At 39.5% G+C, this 14,231-nt stretch overlaps 1 long non-coding RNA gene across 1 annotated transcript; it reads left to right on the forward strand.

The window, feature by feature from the left end:
• The first annotated feature begins 10,216 nt into the window (after window positions 1-10,216).
• Window positions 10,217-11,443, forward strand: LOC148714300 (uncharacterized). Its single transcript, XR_016399612.1, has 3 exons — window positions 10,217-10,292; window positions 10,395-11,079; window positions 11,182-11,443. It is a non-coding gene; the product is annotated as an uncharacterized LOC148714300 (long non-coding RNA).
• The last annotated feature ends 2,788 nt before the right edge of the window (window positions 11,444-14,231 follow it).

Here is a 14,231-nt window from a genome sequence, read left to right on the forward strand (position 1 = left end):
GGAGCTAGCACCCCGGTGAGATAGAGAGCTTGGATCGGATCCTGCTTCGTGTGGATACCCGTAGAGGCCGGACGTTTGAACGGCTTCAAGCGAACCCTCTTCCAAAACCACGAATTCAGATTTGCGGTGATCATCTACCCGCGCAAGGTGAAGATCTGATCTTCCTAATAGTTTTAAAAGTTTTAATTCTTACCTAATTACGAAAGGTCTCAAAACAACGTTCATGCGATGAACGTCGAACCCGTGCATGCCGATTCCGCTGCCATCTGAAAAATTTTTGAAATATCAGCGGCGTGGGCGGGTTCCCAACACCGAGGGCCCTTCCGTGCATCAAAGGTAGGTTGATTTCTTTACATCTTTAGATCTAGGGTTTTAATGGGAAGGGAAACCACCGTTGAGTGGAGGGGAAGGTTCTTCAACGTGGGCCATCAATGGTTTTCGGTCTACCGATCCAGTGCCGGATGAATGCCGCCCATGATGAGATCTTCCCCTCTACTACATCATCTCCCTACCCATCTCTCACTGTTAACCATCTCCTAGCTAGGTTAAATCTAGCTTAACAGCGTGTAAATGGAGGAGTTAGAAGTTTACCTAGCTCCGAGGAGCCGTGAAGTGTTTCCGACGAGCTCCTATGTCTGCTCCGGCGGCACAATGTGGTGGTGCTGTCAGTCCTTCCTCCTCCGGCGCCACTACTCCCGGTCCGACTCCTTGCACAGAAGAACGAAGGTGAGGAGTGTAGTCGGTGGGGTCCCGTCCTCAGAACTCCAGGGGTTTTTATAACCCTCCATCAACCTCCAAGGGGTGGGGGACCGCGGCTGTTAGCCAGTTTTAACTGCCTCAACAGCTGCCATTCTCCACCGCCTTACTTCCGGAATCACCAGATGGACCGCCGACTTTGGTCCATGCCGGTCCATCTGGTCCGGGGTTTACATAAACTCTTTTGTTTTTTGATAATGCTGTTTTCTGTGTACAGGGGAAAGGATGTGAGTATAGAGAACAGGCATCAAGGATTTACCTATGTCTTTGAATCAACTTTCGAAAGTATTTCACGTTTTATATGTAATAATTTAGACTACGTCATGCAAACAGCAATGTCATTCATATGCTCATTGGAACATCATGATGCATGAGCAGAGACCTCAGCGTTGCATGACCTCTGCATTACGTGGGAATAAGTGGATGCATGCAGCCGATGTTTCATGGGAAAAAGAGATTAGCTTATCGTCCACTAAAACCATGCCACCTTAGAATGAAGCCAGCCCGTGCTTCTTGCTGCCGTGAGATTCCCCCTGTATCATGCTCATCCATTCAAGTCTTAGTCTCACCTGATTGTTGACCTCGTCTTCTCCCATCTATTGCCTTTCTTCCCATGAAACATCATCCTCGATCGCCGCACATCATCCTATCATCGAGATGGATAGCTGTCAAGCATCCAGTGATCTTTGTGGTGACGCATCATATTTGGCATGCAATGTGAGGCACCATGTTTGACAGCCGTCCGTCTCTGCAACAAGATGATGTGGCCGCAATCAAGAGTTCTACATTCCTCCGTGGTGCAAAACAAGCACCGAAGGGGATCCAAACTTAAGGGAAAGATTCCAGATCTGGATCCCCAGTAGTGTAATATATAGAGAGAGAGAGCTTCTTAGGGTGCCCGTAAACTAACCCATCAGCCTTTATTCTCTCAACGAATAATTTTTGCGTTCATACCCTTTCTTTTGCTTTTAAGTGGTACTTCTGGATGTTGAGCCCAATAGATCATTCTTATTCCCTGATTCCAGATGCTATTATTCCAGAAAATGTAAGACTGGTGTCATAATAATTCTGAAAAGCCCCTTATTATGGACAGATTACTGAAATAAAAACTAAAGCCATTGATTTTTTCCCTTGCAGACACAGCAGAACTCAGAAAATCTGATCGCTTTCACTACAACAAATGTTGGTTTTGCCGACTGACTTTTTCCGACGCTAGGGGAAAGCGTCGGTAAAGTTTGGCTCAGCGCCAACCTTTGCCGACGCTTTGTGTTAGCGTCGGAAAATCTCAACAAACAACGGCGCTCTAAAGCGTCGTTAAAAGTTTAAGAAACAACGACGCTTATAAGCGTCGTTAGAAAACTTAAAACCCCCAACCCCTCGCTCGGCCCCCTCTCCTCATTTCCTATCGGTCGATGCCCTAGCTGCGAGCGCGCCGACTTCCCCGCTGCCGTCGACCTCTCCTTCTGAGGTAAGCCACCTCCTTCTCCTCCTCCTCCTCCTCCTCCTCCTCAAACTAATCTCACCTCCATCCCTAGCCCCGATCGGCGATTGAAGATTCCGCTACTCCGCCGCCGTCGACCTTGCCGTCGTCTGAGGTAAGCCTCCTACTCCTCCTCCTCCTCCTCCTCCTCCTCCTCTTTGTTTTCTTCTTGTCTTTAACTCTCGCCCGGCCCCGTCTCCTCATCCTCTGCTGGTCGATGCCCTAGCTGCGCGCCGACATCTCACCTCCATCCCGAGCGAGCCGTAGCTACTCCGCCGCCGTTGACATCGCCGTCGTCTGAGGTAAGTGATCCTCATACTCTCCGTATAGAAATTTTCCAAGCCATTCAAAGAATATGCCAATGTTTAATGCTCAATAACCATTGTTCTTAGTTGCATTGCATCTCATCATCGAATCTTGTGATAAGGTAAAACAAAAAAAAAATCTCCATCTTCTTATAGACCAACAAGCCCATGGGTTAGGGTTTAGACTCAGGACTTCGGCGAACTTTTAAAGGATGCCGAGCTAGGTAGGCTAGTAGGTCTGATTCGTGCAGAATATTTCTGCTGGATTATCTAAACAAGTCCTAAATAATATTTTTACCATGAGTTAAAGAAAAGGCTTCTAGTCATCACTGGTTTAAGATTTCAAATCTGTGGTGGCCTTTTGCTCACCACACAAGTATATGATACTGATATAGTGATATCAAAATGCGTTACTGCTTACACTGCAACCATAATCAAAATTACATACAATTTCTTTTGAATCCTTGCAAACTACAACTGAAAATCAGAACAAGTTCCTACTTGTATGAGACAAACAAGAAGGGGGTAAATAAAGACTATAGGTCAGATTAAGGTTCACCTCGATTGCATTATTGCCGCTTTGAGTGTTTGCAATAATTAGGCTAAGGTTAATTTATGAGTTAAGAGTGCTTGGAACTCTTAACTCGGGAACCAAATTTATCTAATAACCAGGTTAAGTAGGATTGAACATTACCTGTATCTATTTATGCCAAATCAAAATTTGCTTATTTTAGTTTAGCTATTTGTCAGATTGATAGATTAGATCATAAATTACCCCTCCCAATCCGTATGCCAACCTTGTGGATAAGGTAGTTCAGCTGGATCAGCAACTGTTGAAAGTGAATCAGTTACCAAACATGAACGTCATGGCCCGACAAGTTTTACATTCGTATATTTTTGAAGTATAGGTTTATCACAGCAATGTAACATTCATGTTAATATTCATAATTTCATCTATATGAATGTCTTACAATTTTTTGTATATGAATCTTATATTTTGTATTAATAAAATTTGTCAAGATCTTTTTGTACCATGAGTTCGTATTGGTGATTCATACCCTAATTTAGTTTAATATTTTTTTATATTACTTGCAGTTCAATCAGTTTTTTAATAGAATGGACAAAAGTTGGATAAATAAGTCGAGATCCAGTGCCGAATATTTGAATGGAGTTCAGAATTTCGTTAAATTTGCTTTTGAGAAATCTAAAATGAATGGGAATATTTTTTGTCCATGTCAAAAATGTGTAAATTGTTATGCTATCGCTCCACAAATTGTTGAAGAACATTTCGTATGGAATGGTTTTATAGATAGGGTTATACAGAATGGATATTTCATGGAGAGTCTAAATTGTCGTCTTCATCTAACCAACCCTTAATTATAGAATACACTGCTAGTGTTGGATCTAGTAACACAGACAGAAATTCTGTTGTAGAAGATGATATGAGGGGCTTACTCAGAGATGCTCTTGAACATAATATTAGAAATTTAACAGATTTTAGTGGAGAGCAAGAAGGAGCTCCAATAGGTGATGAGCATACCGTTACTGTATCTATACATGTTGAGGAACCTATAGACTCTGAAGATAACACAACTCGGTATCATAACTTGCTGAAAGATTGTGATAAAGAACTATATCCGGGTTGTAAGAATTTTACGAAGATTTCTTTTATGGTGCATTTATTCCATTTGAAATATTTGAATGGATGGTCTGGGAAGTCTTTTACTATGCTTCTTCAATTATTAAAAGATGCATTTCCAGAAGGTGTTATTTTGCCGTCAACTTCTTATGAAGCCAAAAAATTAGTAAAAGACTTGAATCTTGGATATGAGAAGATACATAGTTGTCCAAATGACTGTATTTTATATCATGGTGATAATATTAATGAAGATTCGTGCCGAACATGTGGGTCTTCACGATGGAAAAAACAAAATGAAGACGAGCTTGATTTGTCGAATGAAGTGGATGCTGCACAATCTAAAAAAAATCCGGCTAAAGTTTTGAGGTATTTTCCTCTCATACCTAGATTGAAAAGGATGTATGCATCATCAAAGACGGCTTTCTTAATGAGATGGCGTGATGAAGGACGTATAAGGGATGGAATTTTAAGACATCCAGCAGATAGTTTAGCATGGAAAGCATTTGATGATAGACATCACGAATTTGCTTCTGATGTTCGCAGTGTAAGGCTGGGTTTGGCAACTGATGGATTTAATCCATTTCGAACGATGAGTTCTACATACAGCACTTGGCCAGTTGTTTTGGTTCCATATAATTTGCCACCATGGATGTGTATGAAACAGTCTTCACTCATTCTGTCAATGGTTATTCCCGGTGATAAGAGCCCAGGTAATGATATAGATATTTTTCTGCAGCCTTTAATAGATGAATTGAAAAAGTTATGGCAGGGTGTTGATGCATTTGATGCTTTCACTGGCTGAACATTCAAATTGCGTGCAGCTCTTATTTGGACAATCAATGATTTTCCTGCATATGCTAATGTATCCGGTTGGAGCACTAAGGGGCGTATTGCATGCCCTTCTTGTGGAGATTCAACTCATTCATATTGGTTAAAACATGGAGGAAAATTCTGTTATATGGGTCATCGAAGATGGTAGAAGCAAATCATCCATTTCGACATCAGAATAATCAGTTTGATGGTACCATAGAGTTGCGATCTGCACCTATTCCACCAACTGGAACTAAAGTTCTAAAACAAACTCATGGCACTAACTATATACCTGGTAAGGCATTCAACAGTTCAAAGAAGCGGGGAAGGGGGGATGTTGGCAGCTCAATGACACAGGTTTTTGAGGACGCTGACAACTTCAAGAATGATGACAGCATTTATGGACAGAAAAATGACAATGGCACAAACTCGGTATCTACACAGAAGCAGTTATGGAAAAAAAGGAGCATTTTTTTTGAATTACCTTATTGGGAGTATAATCTTCTTCGACATAATATTGATGTCATGCATATAGAAAAGAATGTGTGTGATAACTTGATTGGAACAATGTTAAATCTTGAAGGAAAGACTAAAGACAACTTGAAAGCGCATCTTGATTTGAAAGACATGGGCATAAGACAAGAGCTTCATCCGAAAGAACAACCCAATGATAAATATTTTATACCTCCTGCATGTTACACAATGTCTACTTTAGAGAAAGATCTTTTTCTAATGGTTTTGAAAAAGTTGAAGGTTCCAGATGGGTGTGCATCGAATATTTCAAGATGCGTTAATCTTAAAGAGCGAAAACTTACAAATCTTAAAAGTCACGATTGCCATATTTTGATGCAAGATATCTTTCCATTGGCTTTAAGATCATCAACACATAAACAAGTTCTTGCAATTGTGTCTCAGTTATCATCCTTCTTTAAGGCATTATGTTCCAAAGTTCTTGATCCCAAGGAGCTTGATCAATTGGAGTCTAATGTTGCACTAACACTGTGCCATATGGAGAAGATCTTTCCTCCTAATTTTTTTACTATTATGGTTCATCTAGTCATTCACTTGGTTGGGGAAGCTAAACTTGGTGGATCGGTTCACTATCGTTGGATGTATGCTATTGAGAGGTGATATTCTTAAACTCGAATGTCCATATTTATTATTAATATGAATATATATTCTATTATCTTCGTCGATGTTGATGTTGAGCATTAAATTTTTTTGTTGAAGGTATCTTGTGCGCTTAAAGGAATATGTACGCAATCGAGCCTATCCCGAAGGATCGATTGCGGAGGGATATATTGCTGATGAGTGTTTGACATTTTGCTCGAGATACCTTGAAGGAGTTGAAACTGCTTTTAATCGACCACAAAGGAATTACGATATTATACATAATGCAGAGGAGTACAAGTTCTCATCTGGTGGAAGATTTGTGAGGAAAGCTGAAAGTACTGTAGTTCATCACAAATTATTGGCACAGGCACATCGTTATGTCTTACTTCACAGTGACTTAATATCCGAGTATCGCAGGTCAGTATGGTTATAAGAAATCAAAATTTACTGTCATATCAGATATAATATTCAAAACAAATAAATTAATTCTCGTGCAGAGATTTTTTAGTGGCTCAGCGAAGCGCTAACAATAACATTCATCCTACCCCAAGGATTGAGCAAAGATGGTTGGTTGAGTTATTTTCTGAATGGTTATTAAAACAGGTTAGACGTTGAATCCTACGATCGGAACTTTGAAAAATTAATTATTATCTGACTTAAATTTTTTTAGGTACCGACTATGATGGAGAGACATTGTTCCAATGAATTAATAGTCCTTGCTCGAGGTCCGAACAATATTGTCAACAGATATGATAGGTTCATTATAAATGGTTTTAAATTTTATACAAAAAAACGTGAAAAATTTAGAAAAATCCAAAATAGTGGAGTTAGGGTTGAGGCGGATGGAAAAATTTATTATGGTGCCCTAACAGATGTTTACGAGTTAGATTATTACGGAAACTTTAAGGTAGTATTATTTTGATGTGATTGGGTGGATATAAACTCATCTAGAGGTTTGAAGCAAGATATAAATGGCTTCACACTAGTAAATTTTTCAAGGTTGATACATACTGGTGTGCTATTGAAAGATGACCCATTTGTTTTTTCATCTCAAGCTCAACAAGTGTTCTTCGTGCAAGACTCGAAGGATAAAGATTGGTCTGTTATTATTAAGACTAAACCTAGGGACTTGTATGATATGGGAAAAGGGTTAGCAGAGGAGGATGATGAGACTTATACTCAGTGTATGCCTTTTAATGTTCCGCCAATTGATGAACTGAATTCTACTAGTTTGGTTAGGATGAATGTTGAATGAGAGCTGGCTAGTTTCTTAATGGTAAGAAAAACATTACTTTTATGCATTAAATTATTTTGCAATTAATAAATTATTTCTATGGATTTAATTTTTAACTAATATTGATTCTTTTTTGTGTATACTAGATTACAACATGCCGCGAGGAAAACGTTTCAGAAATATTGAGTTTCAGCACACATCCGTGGGATCTACTTCTGATCGTTCCCAGCAGCCCGATGTGCCCCATACTCAGTCCGGGTCCCAGTCTGAGCACGCCCCACCTGCAGATCGTCCAGACACGGATGACGTGGACGTCCTGGGTACTTCTAATTTCTGTTGCTAAATATCTAAGATCGTAGTCTGATACATGTCAGTGTTTTATATATTGAGCTTTTGTATTGCTCTATCGTCTCATCTGCTTATTTTTGAAACCATTATAGATAGCTAAAATTTTTAACTACTTAGGTTTTGTAAAATCTTGAAGATTAACGTACCAGAAGCAGAAGCAAACAAGGAGAGCAAACTAGAGGGAGAAGCAGCTGGTTATTACCGTGATGCTTTGCTTTACAATGACACGCATGGGCTTAGTAATTTGATTGAGATATTAGAATTTCATGCATGCGCCTGTCCTTTGTTTCAGTGGCCTCTATGAACTTATTTATGAATGGCTGATGCATTGTACAAAGTATGACTATGTGAAACAAATGAAATTTGACAGAGGATTTTTTTTTTTTCATTTGGTATGGAAATGTGCATCGAAAACATCCTTTTGATATGATACCAGTCATAAAACTTTGTTTAGTTCTTTAATGGAGCCTCCTCAATGTTAGCTCTGGTGCCGACCTTATTTGATGGGAAAAAGGTTTTGTCGATATTGATGATGGTACTTTTGATATCAGTTATGTATTTCTAAATCAAAACACGGATTTCAAACTGGGAGGAAAAATGATCAGGACTTCATATATTTCTTCATGGGCATCTGCTTCAATGTAATCATAGATAGTCCAGTACTTGATCACTTTTCCTCTCATTATTTTGAAAAGTAGCCACCTAGGCTGTGGAGGCAGCAACCTGAGCTTAGGTGGTCACCTGGCCTTCCACTCAGTACCAAAACACTTTGGCAGATCTTATATGTTGACCGACCACCTTGCAAGAACCTCGATGGCAAGGGGAACTAGTATACACAATATCATGGAGTTGTCAATATATTAGGCCTGTTAGTTGAGTGGATTAGATATCTTTATTATGGTACTCTATCTTTCTTAGCTACAGCCAACAAAATTCACTAATACTTGATTAGTTGCTTATACTCGATTTTGGATTCATTAGTCATTATATGGTTGAACCTCTTGTTGCATCAGTTCATTTGAAGTATTCAACATGTTTCTTTTAAGATTAATTACCATTGTTGCATAACAGTAAACATATCATGTCATACTAAAATAGGTTTTGAATAAATTAAAAATTCTATAATTTATTTTACTCCTTTAATTTGTTAATTTAGTTTAATTTTGTAGCTATGTTTTAATTTTATGAGTCTCAATTCATGTTTAAATAGAATAAGCTTAAGTGGTTGCCTTAGTGCAAAGCTGTTTCGAGACAACCTGCATTTGCGACTATGTTTAGTTAAAAATATCCTTATTCTATATGTAATTTTTTGCCTTAATGCGGAAAATGTGATCTATTTTCCCTGTAATTTTTTGCTAGTATGATATCAGGTTTTCCCTGTCGTATACATTGATGAAGTTGTAAATAGCTGGAAATTCACTTTTGTCATTTGTTTATCAATTTGATCTATTTTCAATTTGATCTATATTCACTTTTGTCATTTGTTTATCATGTCTTCCTTGTGCAGCTTCCATGAGATTCTTGTTGAAAGTTTTCCTAAAGCTGTTCTGCATCCTCTTACAAGGCAGGAGTCAATGTAGTGTCTTCTACAGTTCCTTTTGTAAGAATTCACAGCAAACTTAGGTAGTGTGACAATGAATTCTTTTTGTAAGAATTCACAGCAAACTTAGTGAACTACATCTAGTTGCAGTTTTCAAATAAGAATCCTAGTAAAGGTAAATCATGTTGTAGGTGCATGGGAATCACATGCCACTCATATTCTTTGCTTTAGACCACATATTCTTCCGTATGTAAGGAAATCTATGTTGTGTGTGTATCTGTGAGGGAAAGAGATGGTGAACCCACCTGGCATTGCTGAGAGAACAGGGAGGTGGCCCAGAAATCTATTCAAAGGCCGACTTAGGATGAACTTCTGTACCAAGGTTCAAAACTAAATTAGAATAGGACAGACAAATATATCATATGCTGTCAGTAATAGTACCTATGTTGTTTACTACAATAGCAGTGATACGCCAATGTTCTTTCCAGCAAACCTAACTATTTTAAATCATTTGCCTTTAATGGACTTCTTATTTTATAGATGGACTAGGGAGAGTGAGGAGAACACGAGGGCCCACTCGAGCACGAGACGTATGGACCCTACCTGAGGATGAGAAGATTGTCGTCCATTGCAACGAACTGGGGCAGCCCATCAAGAATGCAGCAAGCATTTTATCCACTTTTTTAGGATCGGTTGCGCCGAAGGGACAATTGTGTCCGCTCAACTTTATGAAATGGAACAAAATGCTTCCTTCGTATAAGGTTGAGCTTCTTAGAGTTGTTGAGGTAAAGAATTGAATTTGCTTACTATCTTCAATTATTTTTTGATTTAACATTGATATAACATTTTTGACTTTGATGTTAACAAAGTTTGTCCTTCCTGCAAATAGCCATGATTGGGTGCTGAAGTCCGTCAACCGTAAATGGAAAGAATATAAGGCGAAGCTAAAGGCGGATTGGAAGCACGAGGGCATGACTGAAGAGGAGGTGGCCCGTGTTTGTCCTCCAGATGTCATCTCTCATCAGTGGAGGGAGCTTGTCCACTACTGGTTTTCCGAGAGAGCTCAGGTTGTGTATATTTTTTCAATACCTTAGATTGTATTTACTATTATTATAGATTAGAAATTTATACATTTTATGCATTACATTGTTTATTGTTTTGCGGAGAAGACATATTCCAATATTGGTAGAGCTGCTCGAGCATCACAGACTGTTCCTCACACTTCAGGCTTCATGAGTTATGCGAGGCGTAGAGCTGAATTCGTAAGCTTTCTTGAAATAATTTAAATTTATCTTAAATTATTCTATCATATAGCATGTATACTCTTGAAATATACTTTTTGTTGTATATGGATGATAATGGGAGGGAGCCTGGTAGGGTGGAGTTTTATAAGATGACTCACACCCACCAAGATGGCAGCTTTGTTCGGGAGGAGTCAAGAGATATAGTTGTATGTATTCATCTTTGGCTTGTGCTGTATTTTTTTTGGTTTTATTATTGGCATACATTAATTTGAATTTTTTTTGAGAGATATAGGATAGGGCAACAAATCTTATTTCGGAGCGCGTCGGGGGATCATCATCATCTGACGAGACCCATAATATTGAAGCTCAAGTGCTCGCTGAATTGATGGGCCCAGAGCGTTATGGTCGAGTGAGGGGTTACGGCGTTGGAGTTACCCCCACTCAGTTGTCTTCAGTGGGCACATATACAAGAAATGCTAGAGAATCTAGTAACACTGCAGAAGTTCGTCATCTTCAAGCAACTATTGAAGAGCTGAAGCAAAACCAAGCAAATTTGCAGTTTCAGCTTACGAATATTTCATCCATGTTACAACGATTTCTTCCTTCTCAGGTAAATAACTATATATATTTGAATACTTTACATATTATCAATTATGATATATGAGTTAATGTATCACATTATTCCTAACTTCTACGGTTTTTTTTTTTGTAGATTTCTGATACTTCAAACGCTTGTAGAGATGATGATGGAGCTGAATCCCGTCCCTGATGCATTCTAGATTATCTTTTATGAGTTTGATATGTATATGTTTCTTATTTTTCAGAGTGCATTGTAATTTGAAACTTATTAAGCAAATTTTTAATCAGATATGACAATATTCATATTTCGAATGATCTGAGTGTTTGTGTCAATGTATCAATGTAATACAAGTTCATATTGTAATAATGTATGTTTTGTAATGTGTGTTTTTTAATATGGAATGGTGTTTTGTTTTTTTAAAAAAAAATATTTCCCGACGCTTTTAAGCGTCGGTAAAAGCCATCGTGGCACCGCACCGGCACGCTTATGCCGACGCTTCAAACGCTTAAAGCGTCGTGGCAAATGAGGATATACCGACGCTGTAAAGCGTCGGAAATTTGCGACGCTCTAAAGCGTCGGAGAAAACCAACAGCACACCCATGACGAAAATGTCCGTCGGGTAAGCGCCGACGCTATAAAAGCGTCGGTAAAGCCGGGTTTTTGCCGACGCTTTCCGCCTGCGTCGGCAAAAACTTTTGCCACTCTGGTATCTCCAACGCTTTGGCGACGCTTGTCTTGGCGTGGGCGGTACTTTAGCCGACGCTAAAAAGCGTCGCTAAAGGTCCAAAAAAGCGCCGGGAAAAGTTTGTTTTCCTGTAGTGTTTGTACCATATACTCTTTTTTTTTTTTGTGACCTTTCATGGCCTCTGCATCATGCTGCAAAGTCTACTGATTAAGAAGGTTTCCAAATGCTGGATTGGCGGTCAATCAAATGTACACACAATAAATTTCCTGCTTTTCCATACCTACTCAACTCTCTTTCTTTAAACTCTTATACTTGACTGAGGCAAGCTAGACCAGACTAGTTCGGAAGGAATCACCTAATTCACTAAAGTCTCATGCAAATCTCGAACTGGGTCCGAAAGATCCAGCTCATTGTACAATTCGGTCTGATACTATCCTCTCAAAAGAAATTTGGTCTAATACTAAAAGATCGAATCAAAATTATTATTTGAGGATCCATTCAATAATTTGAAGATACGCCAGATCTCCCTCTTCCAAAATGTTTCTCATCGGAATATTTTTTCAAGACACGTGTTGCTTCTGAGTCCACATGATCCTTCTAATGACAACACAAGTCCTTTAGTCCTGATCCAGACAACTTGTCCTTCCAATCGCGTGCTATCTCGAGCGCGTGGAGGGGCAATTATTGGTGCATGTTGGGAGTTTGTGGGGGCCAGTGGATGAGCAATTATTTCTCGTCTTCCATTCCCTCATCAATTATTATCGTGCTCATCCATTCAAGTCTTTGTTGATCCAACATCCATTCAAGCCTTGGTGTCACCTGATTTCTGACCTCGTCTACTCCCTTCTTCCCATGAAGAAGAGATGATCCTGGAGTTGGTTTGTTATGAAACACACGATATCCAGAGTGTTTTTTTGCAAAGATCTTGTCTTGCAGCTTCTACGCGAGGAACATCAACCATATATTTCTCCCTCATCCAATAGATATCGCCATATAACAATGGATACATGGCCGTTTCCTATACCCGGACTCCTTTCTTTGGCTTTAACACAATTGAAAGCTAATAGCAAGTAGCAGTTACGTCGTTGAGCAGAGCCAAAGAGCAACCTGAAAAGTAAATTAGCTCTAATCAGTTGATTACCATATTTTAGTTTATAAATAGCAAACCGGCAGCACCCTTCTGCTCAAGAAGAGGATATCGGGATCCTGCGCGATGCATGTTCTGCACTGTAGAAGGTTGTACAGTCGTCGATCGCCACACATCATTGTATCATAGAGAGGGATGGTTGTCGAACATCCAATGATCTTTGTGGCGACGCATCATGTTTGGCATGCAACGGCCGTCCGTCTCCGCAACAAGATCACGTGGCAGCAATCAAGGGTTCTATAATCCTCTGTGGTGCAAAACAAGCACCAAAGAGGAACCAAACTCGAGGAAAAGATTCCAGGTCTGAATCCGATTGGCGAGAAGAAAGTGAGCAGCCATGAAAAGATCATACCATGCGAAACACGGCATGATATTTCTCAATGATTAACGTAATTTTAGCTAGAGAGAGACATCGAGAAACCCAAGTCATTATGTCTGTGTCTTGCGGGAATCCAACATGAACATATGCCGAATTTGGATGTGACCTCAAATTAATCAGAAGAAGAATCTCAATCCGACCAATTAAACCTTGGATGCAGTCCACATCTATCTTATCCCCATAACCTGGGCTGTGAGGGCGCTTCCTATGGATTGCTTTTGTTTAGGAAGTCGCGATGGTAACAACCACGCATTTACAGGAGGCGTGCTAATAAGGACACGTCCGTCGCGGTCAGGTCTAACGTTGGGGACCATGGTTGGCCCACCGAAGTTGTCCCGTTCGCTTTATCGGACGGCTATAATTCTAGGAAAAGACATGCGACCGATTAGGCCGTGAAACGAGCAAGGACTGAACGCCAGCATGATTGGAAGAAACAAGAAGGAAAAATTGACCCTTTAACCTACTCTCGCTGCGTGGAATGGACGTAGTGCTCATCTTCTTCTTCTTAATCAAGACTAAGCAGAATGGGGATGTTACTTCTCGCTAATGGCCTCTCGCTCAGATCTAAAGATTCCCTAAGATGGCTCTTCTCATTGTAGTGTTCTCTTTGCACTCGCTGGCCTCAAATCTTGTCCTATAATTTTTGCATGTTCTTGCTGAAGTTGCTGTGTATTGCATATCAAAAAGCATTTTAAATGTCAACGAGTTTGCGAAGTTGCTGTTTATTGCTGAAGATCCACAGCAAATTCCTACTCATGCCAATATGGCCCTGATATCTTTGTGTTGAGCCGGCTTCATCATCTACGGGAAGCATAAAATTGTAATAAATCTAGATGGAAGATGGCTTCAATTCCAGTTGAGACTAAATTTGATACGCTGGACCCAAAATCTTTAATCAATATTTGCTTTGTATAATTATGTCCTATTAGGTTTAAATGGGCTAATTTTTCCTCTGTCTTTTTCTAAGAAAA

This window comes from Phoenix dactylifera, chromosome 2 (assembly GCF_051530095.1).
Source record: "Phoenix dactylifera cultivar Ajwa chromosome 2, Ajwa_hap1_PhDact_Kaust_v1.1, whole genome shotgun sequence".
Classification (NCBI taxonomy): Eukaryota; Viridiplantae; Streptophyta; class Magnoliopsida; order Arecales; family Arecaceae; genus Phoenix; species Phoenix dactylifera.